The sequence below is a fragment of the Symphalangus syndactylus genome, chromosome 6 (genome assembly GCF_028878055.3).
Source record: "Symphalangus syndactylus isolate Jambi chromosome 6, NHGRI_mSymSyn1-v2.1_pri, whole genome shotgun sequence".
Taxonomy (NCBI): Eukaryota; Metazoa; Chordata; class Mammalia; order Primates; family Hylobatidae; genus Symphalangus; species Symphalangus syndactylus.
The window spans coordinates 72711986-72724953 of NC_072428.2; positions in this window are offsets into that span (position 1 = coordinate 72711986).

Below are 12968 nucleotides of genomic sequence, written 5' to 3' on the forward strand. Positions count from 1 at the left end.
TACCTTCTTAGCGCTCCGAATGTCCACTTGCATTTTCTACAGAAAGAGTGTTCAGAATTGCGCAATCAAAAGTATGGTTTAACTCTGTTAGCTGAATGCACATATCAGAAATAAGTTTCACACAATGCTTCTGTGTAGTTTTTATTTGAATATATTTTTTTTCGCAATATAGGCCTCTTAGCGCTCAGAATCTCCAATTGCAGTTTCTACAGAAAGAGTGTTTCAGAACGGCTCAATCAAAAGTAAGGTTCAACTCTGTTAGTTGAATGTACACAACAGAAAGATGTTTCATTCAATGCTTCTGTGTAGTTTATATTTGAACATATTCGTTTTTCCACTATTACCCACTTAGCGCTCCGAATATCCAGTTGCATTTTCTACAGACAGAGTGTTTCAAAACTGCTCAATCAAAAGTATGGTTTAACTCTGTTAGCTGAATGCACAGATCAGAAAGAAGTTTCACAGAATGCTTCTGTGTAGTTTATATTTGAATATATTCCTTTTTCCACTACTCCCCTCTTAGCGCTCCAAATGTCCAGTTGCATTTTCTACAGAAAGAGTGTTCAGACTTGCTCAATCAAAAGTATGGTTTAACTCTGTTAGCTGAATGCACAGATCAGAAAGAAGTTTCACAGAATGATTCTGTGTAGTTTATATTTGAAGATATTACTTTTTCCAGTATTACCCTCCTAGCGCTCCGAATGTCCACTTGCTTTTTCGAAAGAAAGAGTGTTCAGAACGGCTCAATCAAAAGTATGGTTTTACTCTATTAGTTGAATGCCCATATCAGAAATAAGTTTCACAGAATGCTTCTGTGTAGTTTTTATTTGAAGATATTCTTTTTCCCAATATAGGAATCTTAGCGCTCAGAATGTCCAATTGCAGTTTCTACAGAAAGAGGGTTTCAGAACGGCTCCATCAAACGTAAGGTTCAACTCAGTTAGTTGAATGCACAGAACAGAAAGAAGTTTCAGGGAATGCTTCTCTGTAGTTTATATTTGAATATATTCCTTTTCCAGTATTACCGTCTTAGCGCTCCGAATATCCACTAGCATTTTCTACAGAAAGAGTGTTTCAGAACGGCTCAATCAAAAACAAGGTTCAACTCTGTTAGTTGAATGCACAGAACAGAAAGATGTTTCATACAATGCTTCTGTGTAGTTTATATTTGAATATATTCCTTCTTCCACTACTACTCTCTTAGCGCTCCAAATGTCCAGTTGCATTTTCTACAGAAAGAGTGTTCAGAACTGCTCAATCAAAAGTATGGTTTAACTCTGTTAGCTGAATGCACAGATCAGAAATAAGTTTCACATAATGATTCTGTGTAGTTTATATTTGAAGATATTCCTTTTTCCACTATTACCCACTTAGCGCTCCAAATGACAACTTGCATTTTCTACAGAAAGAGTGTTTCAGAACTGCTCAATCAAAAGTATGGTTTAACTCTGTTAGCTGAATGCACAGATCCGAAAGAAGTTTCACAGAATGATTCTGTGTAGTTTATATTTGAACATATTACTTTTTCCAGTATTACCCTCTTAGTGCTGAGAATGTCCAATTGCAGTTTCTATAGAAAGACTGTTTCAGAACGGCTCAATCAAATGTAAGGTTCACCTCTTTTAGTTGAATGCACAGAACAGACAGAAGTTTCACAGAATGCTTCTGTGTAGTATTTAGTTGAAGATATTCCTTTTTCGACTATTACCGTCTTAGTGCTCCGAATGTCCACTGGCAGTTCCTACACAAAGAGTGTTTCAGAACTGCTCCTTCAAAAGTAAGGCTCAGCTCTGTTAGTTGAATGCAGAGAACAGAAAGTAGTTTCAGAGAATGCTTCTGTGTAGTTTTTATTTGGAGATATTCCTTTTTCCTCTATTACAATCTTAGCGCTCCCAAGTTCCACTTGCGTTTTCTACACAAAGAGTCTTTTATAACTGCTCAATCAAAAGTATGGTTTAGCTCGGTTAACTGAATGCACAGATCAGAAATAAGTTTCACAGAATGCTTCTATGTAGTTTTTATTTGAAGATATTCTTTTTCCCAATGTAGGCCTCTTAGCGCTTAGAATGTCCAATTGCAGTTTCTACAGAAAGAGTGTTTCAGAACGGCTCAATCAAAAATAAGTTTCAACTCTGTTAGTTGAATGCACAGAAGAGAAAGAAGTTTCATACAACGCTTCTGTGTAGTTTATATTTGAATATATTCCTTTTTCCACTACTACCCTCTTAGCGCTCCAAATGTCCAGTTGCATTTTCTGCAGAAACAGTGTTCAGAACTGCTCAATCAAAAGTATGGTTTAACTCTGTTAGCTGAATGCACAGATCAGGGAAACGTTTCACAGAATGATTCTGTGTAGTTTATATTTGAAGATATTCCTTTTTCCACTATTACCCACTTAGCGCTCCAAATATCCAGTAGCATTTTCTACAGCAAGAGTGTTTCAGAACTGCTCAATCAAAAGTATGGTTTAACTCTCTTAGCTGAATGCACAGATCAGAAAGAAGTTTCACAGAATGCTTCTGTGTAGTTTTTATTTGAAGATATTCTTTTTCCCAATGTAGGCCTCTTAGTGCTTAGAATGTCCAATTGCAGTTTCTAAAGAAAGAGTGTTTCAGAACGGCTCAATCAAAAGTAAGTTTCATCTCTGTTAGTTGAATGCACAGAACAGAAAGAAGTTTCAAAGAATGCTTCTGTGTGGTTTATATTTGAATATATTCCTTTTTCAACTATTACCCTCTTAGCTCACCGTATGTCCACTTGCATATTCTACAGAAATAGTGTTCAGAACGGCTCAATCAAAAGTATGGTTTTACTCTGTTAGTTGAATGCATAGATCAGAAAGAAGTTGCAGAGAATGATTCTGTGTAGTTTTTATTTGTAGATATTCTTTTTCCCAATATAGGCCTCTTAGCGGTCAGAATGTCCAATTGCAGTTTCTACAGAAAGAGTGTTTCAGAACGGCTCCATCAAAAGTAAGGTTCAACTCAGTTAGTTGAATGGACAGAACAGAAAGAAGTTTCACAGAATGCTTCTGTGTAGTTTATAATTGAATATAATCCTTTTTCCCCTATTACCCTATTAGCGCTCCGAATGTCCACTTGCATTTTATACAGAAAGAGTGTTCAGAACGGCTCAATCAAAAATAAGGTTCAACTCTGTTAGTTGAATGCACAGAAGAGAAAGAAGTTTCATACAATGCTTCTGTGTAGTTTATATTTGAACATATTCCTTTTTCCATTATTACCCACTTAGCGCTCCGAATGTCCAATTGCATTTTCTACAGACAGAGTGTTTCAAAACTGCTCAATCAAAAGTATGGTTTAACTCTGTTAGCTGAATGCTCAGATCAGAAAGAAGTTTCACAGAATGCTTCTGTGTAGTTTATATTTGAATATATTCCTTTTTCCACTACTACCCTCTTAGCGCTCCGAATCTCCACTTTCATTTTCTACAGAAAGAGTGTTCAGAACTGCTCAATCAAAACTAAGGTTCAACTCTTTTAGTTGAATGCACAGAACAGACAGAAGTTTCACAGAATGCTTCTGTGTAGTATTTAGTTGTAGATATTCCTTTTTCGACTATTACCGTCTTAGTGCTCCGAATGTCCACTGGCAGTTCCTACACAAAGAGTGTTTCAGAACTGCTCCTTCAAAAGTAAGGCTCAGCTCTGTTAGTTGAATGCAGAGAACAGAAAGTAGTTTCAGAGAATGCTTCTGTGTAGTTTTTATTTGGAGATATTCCTTTTTCCACTATTACAATCTTAGCGCTCCGAATGTCCACTTGCATTTTCTACAGAAAGAGTGTTTCAGAACGGCTCAATCAAAACTAAGGTTCAACACTTTTACTTGAATGCACAGAACAGAAAGAAGTTTCACAGAATGCTTCTGTGTAGTTTTTATGTGTAGATATTCTTTTTCCCAATATATGCCCCTTAGCGCTCAGAATGTCCATTTGCATTTTCTACAAAAAGAGTGTTTCAGAACGGCTCAATCAAAAGCAAGGTTCAACTCAGTTAGTTGAATGCAGAGAACAGAAAGGAGTTTCACAGAATGCTTCTCTGTAGTTTATATTTGAATATATTGCTTTTTCCACTATTACCCTCTTAGCGCTCCCAATGTCCACTTGCATTTTCTACAGAAAGAGTGTTCAGAACTGCGCAATCAAAAGTATGGTTTAACTCTATTAGCTGAATGCACATATCAGACATAAGTTACACACAATGCTTCTGTGTAATTTTTATTTGAATATATTATTTTTCGCAATATAGGCCTCTTAGCGCACAGAATGTCCAACTACAGTTTCTACAGAAAGAGTGTTTAAGAACGGCTCAATCAAAAGTAAGGTTCAACTCTGTTAGTTGAATGTACAGAACGGAAAGATGTTTCATACAATGCTTCGGTGTAGTTTATATTTGAACATATTCCTTTTTCCACTATTACCCACTTAGCGCTCCGAATGTCCAGTTGCATTTTCTACAGAGTGTTTCAAAACTGCTCAATCAAAAGTATGGTTTAACTCTGTTAGCTGAATGCTCAGATCAGAAAGAAGTTTCACAGAATGCTTCTGTGTAGTTTATATTTGAATACATTCTTTTTCCACTACTACCCTCTTAGCGTTCCAAATGTCCAGTTGCATTTTCTACAGAAAGAGTGTTCAGAACTGCTCAATCAAATGTACGGTTTAACTCTGTTAGCTGAATGCACAGATCAGAAAGAAGTTTCACAGAATGATTCTGTGTAGTTTATATTCGAAGATATTACTTTTTCCAGTATTACCCTCTTAGTGCTCCGAATGTCCACTTGCATTTTCTACAGAAAGAGTGTTCAGAACGGCTCAATCAAAAGTATGGTTTTACTCTATTAGTTGAATGCCATATCAGAAATAAGTTTCACAGAATGCTTCTGTGTAGTTTTTATTTGAAGATATTCTTTTTCCCAATATAGGCCTCTTAGCGCTCAGAATGTCCAATTGCAGTTTCTACAGAAAGAGTGTTTCAGAATTTCTCCATCAAAAGTAAGGTTCAACTCAGTTAGTTGAATGCACAGAACAGAAAGAAGTTTCACAGAACGCTTCTGTGTAGTACATATTTGAATATATTCCTTTTCCGGTATTACCGTCTTAGCGCTCCGAATATCCACTTGCATTTTCTACAGAAAGAGTGTTTCAGAACGGCTGAATCAAAAATAAGGTTCAACTCTGTTAGTTGAATGCACAGAACAGAAAGAAGTTTCATACAATGCTTCTGTGTAGTTTATATTTGAATATATTCCTTTTTCCACTACTACCCTCTTAGCGCTCCAAATATCCAGTTGCATTTTCTACAGAAAGAGTGTTCAGAACTGCTCAATCAAAAGTATGTTTTAACTCTGTTAGCTGAATGCACAGATCAGAAATAAGTTTCAGAGAATGATTCTGTGTAGTTTATATTTGAAGATATTAATTTTTCCACTATTACCCAAATAGCGCTCCAAATGTCCAGTTGCATTTTCTACAGAAAGAGTGTTTCAGAACTGCTCAATCAAAAGTATGGTTTAACTCTGTTAGCTGAATGCACAGATCAGAAAGAAGTTTCACAGAATGCTTCTGTGTAGTGTTTATATGAAGATATTCTTTTTACCAATATAGGCCTCTTAGCGCTCAGAATGTCCAATTGCAGTTTCTATGGAAAGAGTGTTTCAGAACGGCTCAATGAAAAGTAAGGTTCACCTCTTTTAGTTGAATGCACAGAACAGAAAGAAGTTTCACAGAATGCTTCTGCGTAGAGTTTAGTTGTAGATATTCCTTTTTTGACTATTACCCACTTAGCGCTCCGAATGTCCACTGGCAGTTTCTACACAAAGAGTGTTTCAGAACTGCTCATTCAAAAGAAAGGCTAAACTCTGTTAGTTGAATTCAGAGAACAGAAAGGAGTTTCAGAGAATGCTTCTGTGTAGTTTTTATTTGGAGATATTCCTTTTTCCTCTATTACAATCTTATCGCTCCGAAGGTCCACTTGCATTTTCTACACAAAGAGTGTTTCACAACTGCTCAATCAAAAGTATGGTTTAGCTCTGTTAACTGAATGCACAGATCAGAAATAAGTTTCACAGAATGCTTCTGTGTAGTTTTTATTTGAAGATATTCTTTTTCCCAATGTAGGCCTCTTAGCGCTCAGAATGTCCAATTGCAGTTTCTACAGAAAGAGTGTTTCAGAACGGGTCAATCAAAAGTAATGTTCAACTCTGTTAGTTGAATGCACAGAACAGAAAGGAGTTTCACAGAATGCTTTTGTGTAGTTTGTATGTGAATATATTCCTTTTTCCAATATTACCCTCTTAGCGCTCCGAATGTCCACTTGCATTTTCTACAGAAAGAGTGTTCAGAACTGCGCAATCAAAAGTATGGTTTAACTCTGTTAGCTGAATGCACATATCAGAAATAAGTTTCACACAATGCTTCTGTGTAGTTTTTATTTGAATATATTTTTTTTCGCAATATAGGCCTCTTAGCGCTCAGAATGTCCAATTGCAGTTTCTACAGAGAGTGTTTCAGAACGGTGCAATCAAAAGTAAGGTTCAACTCAGTTGAATGTACACAACAGAAAGATGTTTCATTCAATGCTTCTGTGTAGTTTATATTTGAACATATTCGTTTTTCCACTATTACCCACTTAGCGCTCCGAATATCCAGTTGTATTTTCTACAGACAGAGTGCTTCAAAGCTGCTCAATCAAAAGTATGGTTTAACTCTGTTAGCTGAATGCACAGATCAGAAAGAAGTTTCACATAATGATTCTGTGTAGTTTATATTTGAAGATATTACTTTTTCCAGTATTACCCTCTTAGCGCTCCGAATGTCCACTTGCATTTTCTACAGAAAGAGTGCTCAGAACGGCTCAATCAAAAGTATGGTTTTACTCTATTAGTTGAATGCCCATATCAGAAATAAGTTTCACAGAATGCTTCTGTGTAGTTTTTATTTGAAGATATTCTTTTTCCCAATATAGGATTCTTAGCGCTCAGAATGTCCAATTGCAGTTTCTACAGAAAGAGGGTTTCAGAACGGCTCCATCAAACGTAAGTTTCAACTCAGTTAGTTGAATGCACAGAACAGAAAGAAGTTTCAGGGAATGCTTCTGTGTAGTTTATATTTGAATATATTCCTTTTCCTGTATTACCGTCTTAGCGCTCCGAATATCCACTAGCATTTTCAACAGAAAGAGTGTTTCAGAACGGCTCAATCAAAAACAAGGTTCAACTCTGTTAGTTGAATGCACAGAACAGAAAGATGTTTCATACAATGCTTCTGTGTAGTTTATATTTGAATATATTCCTTTTTTCACTACTACCCTCTTAGCGCTCCAAATGTCCAGTTGCATTTTCTACAGAAAGAGTGTTCAGAACTGCTCAATCAAAAGTGTGGTTTAACTCTGTTAGCTGAATGCACAGATCAGAAAGAAGTTTCACAGAATGCTTCTGTGTAGATTTATTTGTAGATATTCTTTTTCCCAATATAGGCCTCTTAGCGGTCAGAATGTCCAATTGCAGTTTATACAGAAAGAGTGTTTCAGAACGGCTCCATCAAAAGTAAGGTTCAACTCAGTTAGTTGAATGGACAGAACAGAAAGAAGTTTCACAGAATGCTTCTGTGTAGTTTATAATTGAATATATTCCTTTTTCCACTATTACCCTATTAGCGCTCCGAATGTCCACTTGCATTTTCTACAGAAAGAGTGTTCAGAACTGCGCAATCAAAAGTATGGTTTAATTCTGTTAGCTGAATGCACATATCAGAAATAAGTTTCACACAATGCTGCTGTGTAGTTTTTATTTGAAGATATTATTTTTCCCAATATAGGCCTCTTAGCGCTCAGAATGTCCAATTGCAGTTTCTACAGAAAGAGTGTTTCAGAACGGCTCAATCAAAAGTAAGTTTCAAATCTGTTAGTTGAATGCACAGAACAGAAAGTAGTTTCATACAATGCTTCTGTATAGTTTATATTTGAACATATTCCTTTTTCCATTATTAACCACTTAGCCCTCCGAATGTCCAGTGGCATTTTCTACAGTCAGAGTGTTTCAAAACTGCTCAATCAAAAGTATGGTTTAACTCTGTTAGCTGAATGCTCAGATCAGAAAGAAGATTCACAGAATGCTTCTGTGTAGTTTATATTTGAATATATTCCTTTTTCCACTACGACCCTCTTTGCGCTCCAAATGTCCAGTTGCATGTTCTACAGAAAGAGTGTTCAGAACTGCTCAATCAAAAGTATGGTTTAACTCTGTTAGCTGAATGCACAGATCAGAAAGAAGTTTCACAGAATGATTCTGTGTAGTTTATATTTGAAGATATTCCTTTTTCCACTATTACCCACTTAGCGCCCCAAATGTCCAGTTGCATTTTCTACAGAAAGAGTGTTTCAGAACTGCCCAATCAAAAGTATGGTTTATCTCTGTTAGCTGAATGCACAGATCAGAAAGTAGTTTCACAGAATGCTTCTGTGTAGTGTTTATATGGAGATATTCTTTTTACCACTATAGGCCTCTCAGCGCTCAGAATGTCCAATTGCAGTTTCTATAGAAAGAGTGTTTCAGAACGGCTCAATTAAAAGTAAGGTTGACCTCTTTTAGTTGAATGCACAGAACAGAAAGAAGTTTCACAGAATGCTTCTGTGTAGTATTTAGTTGAAGATATTCCTTTTTTGACTATTACCCACTTAGCGCTCCGAATGTCCACTGGCAGTTTCTACACAAAGAGTGTTTCAGAACTGCTCATTCAAAAGTAAGGCTAAATTCTGTTAGTTGAATTCAGAGAACAGAAAGGAGTTTCAGAGAATGCTTCTGTGTAGTTTTTATTTGGAGATATTCCTTTTTCCTCTATTACAATCTTAGCGATCAGAAGGTCCACTTGCATTTTCTACACAAAGAGTGTTTCACAACTGCTCAATCAAAAGTATGGTTTAGCTCTGTTAACTGAATGCACAGAACAGAAATAAGTTTCACAGAATGCTTCTGTGTAGTTTTTATTTGAAGATATTCTTTTTCCCAATGTAGGCCGCTTAGGGCTCAGAATGTCCAATTGCAGTTTCTACAGAAAGAGTGTTTCAGAACGGGTCAATCAAAAGTAAGGTTCAAATCTGTTAGTTGAATGCACAGAACAGAAAGAAGTTTCACAGAATGCTTCTCTGTAGTTTACATTTGAATATATTCCTTTTTCCACTATTACCCTCTTAACGCTCCGTATGTCCACTTGCATTTTCTACAGAAAGAGTGTTCAGAACGGCTCAATCAAAAGTATGCTTTTACACTGTTAGTTGAATGCACAGATCAGAAAGAAGTTTCACAGAATGCTTCTGTGTAGTTTTTATTTGTAGATATTCTTTTTCCCATTATAGGCCTCTTAGCGGTCAGAATGTCCAATTGCAGTTTCTACAGAAAGAGTGTTTCAGAACGGCTCCATCAAAAGTAAGGTTCAACTCAGTTAGTTGAATGGACAGAACAGAAAGAAGTTTCACAGAATGCTTCTGTGTAGTTTATAATTGAATATATTCCTTTTTCCACTATTACCCTATTAGCGCTCCGAATGTCCACTTGCATTTTCAACAGAAAGAGTGTTTCAGAACGGCTCCATCAAAAGTAAGGTTCAACTCAGTTAGTTGAATGGACAGAACAGAAAGAAGTTTCACAGAATGCTTCTGTGTAGTTTATAATTGAATATATTCCTTTTTCCACTATTACCTTATTAGCGCTCCGAATGTCCACTTGCATTTTCTACAGAAAGAGTGTTCAGAACTGCGCAATCAAAAGTATGGTTTAATTCTGTTAGCTGAATGCACATATCAGAAATAAGTTTCACACAATGCTGCTGTGTAGTTTTTATTTGAAGATATTATTTTTCCCAATATAGGCCTCTTAGCGCTCAGAATGTCCAATTGCAGTTTCTACAGAAAGAGTGTTTCAGAACGGCTCAATCAAAAGTAAGTTTCAAATCTGTTAGTTGAATGCACAGAACAGAAAGAAGTTTCATACAATGCTTCTGTATAGTTTATATTTGAACATAATCCTTTCTCCATTATTACCCACTTAGCGCTCCGAATGTCCAGTGGCATTTTTTACAGTCAGAGTGTTTCAAAACTGCTCAATCAAAAGTATGGTTTAACTCTGTTAGCTGAATGCTCAGATCAGAAAGAAGTTTCACAGAATGCTTCTGTGTAGTTTATATTTGAATATATTCCTTTTTCCACTACGACCCTCTTAGCGCTCCAAATGTCCAGTTGCATTTTCTACAGAAAGAGTGTTCAGAACTGCTCAATCAAAAGTATGGTTTAACTCTGTTAGCTGAATGCACAGATCAGAAAGAAGTTTCACAGAATGATTCTGTGTAGTTTATATTTGAAGATATTCCTTTTTCCACTATTACCCACTTAGCGCCCCAAATGTCCAGTTGCATTTTCTACAGAAAGAGTGTTTCAGAACTGCCCAATCAAAAGTATGGTTTATCTCTGTTAGCTGAATGCACAGATCAGAAAGTAGTTTCACAGAATGCTTCTGTGTAGTGTTTATATGGAGATATTCTTTTAACCAATATAGGCCTCTTAGCGCTCAGAATGTCCAGTTGCAGTTTCTATAGAAAGAGTGTTTCAGAACGGCTCAATGAAAAGTAAGGTTCACCTCTTTTAGTTGAATGCACAGAACAGAAAGAAGTTTCACAGAATGCTTCTGTGTAGTATTTAGTTGAAGATATTCCTTTTTCGACTATTACCCTGTTAGCGCTCCGAAAGTCCACTGGCAGTTCCTACACAAAGAGTGTTTCAGAACTGCTCCTTCAAAAGTAAGGCTGAACTCTGTTAGTTGAATTCAGAGAACAGAAAGGAGTTTCAGAGAATGCTTCTGTATAGTTTTAATTCGGAGATATTCCTTTTTACTCTATTACAATCTTAGCGATCAGAAGGTCCACTTGCATTTTCTACACAAAGAGTGTTTCATAACTGCTCAATCAAAAGTATGGTTTAGCTCTGTTAAGTGAATGCACAGATCAGAAATAAGTTTCACAGAATGCTTCTGTGTAGTTTTTATTTGAAGATATTCTTTTTCCCAATGTAGGCCTCTTAGCGCTCAGAATGTCCAATTGCAGTTTCTACAGAAAGAGTGTTTCAGAACGGCTCAATCAAAAGTAAGGTTCAACTCTTTTAGTTGAATGCACAGAACAGAAAGAAGTTTCACCGAATGATTCTGTGTAGTTTATATTTGAATATATTGCTTTTTCCACTATTACCTTCTTAGCGCTCTGAATGTCCACTTGCATTTTCTACAGAAAGAGTGTTCAGAATTGCGCAATCAAAAGTATGGTTTAACTCTGTTAGCTGAATGCACATATCAGAAATAAGTTTCACACAATGCTTCTGTGTAGTTTTTATTTGAATATATTTTTTTTCGCAATATAGGCCTCTTAGCGCTCAGAATCTCCAATTGCAGTTTCTACAGAAAGAGTGTTTCAGAACGGCTCAATCAAAAGTAAGGTTCAACTCTGTTAGTTGAATGTACACAACAGAAAGATGTTTCATTCAATGCTTCTGTGTAGTTTATATTTGAACATATTCGTTTTTCCACTATTACCCACTTAGCGCTCCGAATATCCAGTTGCATTTTCTACAGACAGAGTGTTTCAAAACTGCTCAATCAAAAGTATGGTTTAACTCTGTTAGCTGAATGCACAGATCAGAAAGAAGTTTCACAGAATGCTTCTGTGTAGTTTATATTTGAATATATTCCTTTTTCCACTACTCCCCTCTTAGCGCTCCAAATGTCCAGTTGCATTTTCTACAGAAAGAGTGTTCAGACTTGCTCAATCAAAAGTATGGTTTAACTCTGTTAGCTGAATGCACAGATCAGAAAGAAGTTTCACAGAATGATTCTGTGTAGTTTATATTTGAAGATATTACTTTTTCCAGTATTACCCTCCTAGCGCTCCGAATGTCCACTTGCTTTTTCGAAAGAAAGAGTGTTCAGAACGGCTCAATCAAAAGTATGGTTTTACTCTATTAGTTGAATGCCCATATCAGAAATAAGTTTCACAGAATGCTTCTGTGTAGTTTTTATTTGAAGATATTCTTTTTCCCAATATAGGAATCTTAGCGCTCAGAATGTCCAATTGCAGTTTCTACAGAAAGAGGGTTTCAGAACGGCTCCATCAAACGTAAGGTTCAACTCAGTTAGTTGAATGCACAGAACAGAAAGAAGTTTCAGGGAATGCTTCTCTGTAGTTTATATTTGAATATATTCCTTTTCCAGTATTACCGTCTTAGCGCTCCGAATATCCACTAGCATTTTCTACAGAAAGAGTGTTTCAGAACGGCTCAATCAAAAACAAGGTTCAACTCTGTTAGTTGAATGCACAGAACAGAAAGATGTTTCATACAATGCTTCTGTGTAGTTTATATTTGAATATATTCCTTCTTCCACTACTACTCTCTTAGCGCTCCAAATGTCCAGTTGCATTTTCTACAGAAAGAGTGTTCAGAACTGCTCAATCAAAAGTATGGTTTAACTCTGTTAGCTGAATGCACAGATCAGAAATAAGTTTCACATAATGATTCTGTGTAGTTTATATTTGAAGATATTCCTTTTTCCACTATTACCCACTTAGCGCTCCAAATGACAACTTGCATTTTCTACAGAAAGAGTGTTTCAGAACTGCTCAATCAAAAGTATGGTTTAACTCTGTTAGCTGAATGCACAGATCCGAAAGAAGTTTCACAGAATGATTCTGTGTAGTTTATATTTGAACATATTACTTTTTCCAGTATTACCCTCTTAGTGCTGAGAATGTCCAATTGCAGTTTCTATAGAAAGACTGTTTCAGAACGGCTCAATCAAATGTAAGGTTCACCTCTTTTAGTTGAATGCACAGAACAGACAGAAGTTTCACAGAATGCTTCTGTGTAGTATTTAGTTGAAGATATTCCTTTTTCGACTATTACCGTCTTAGTG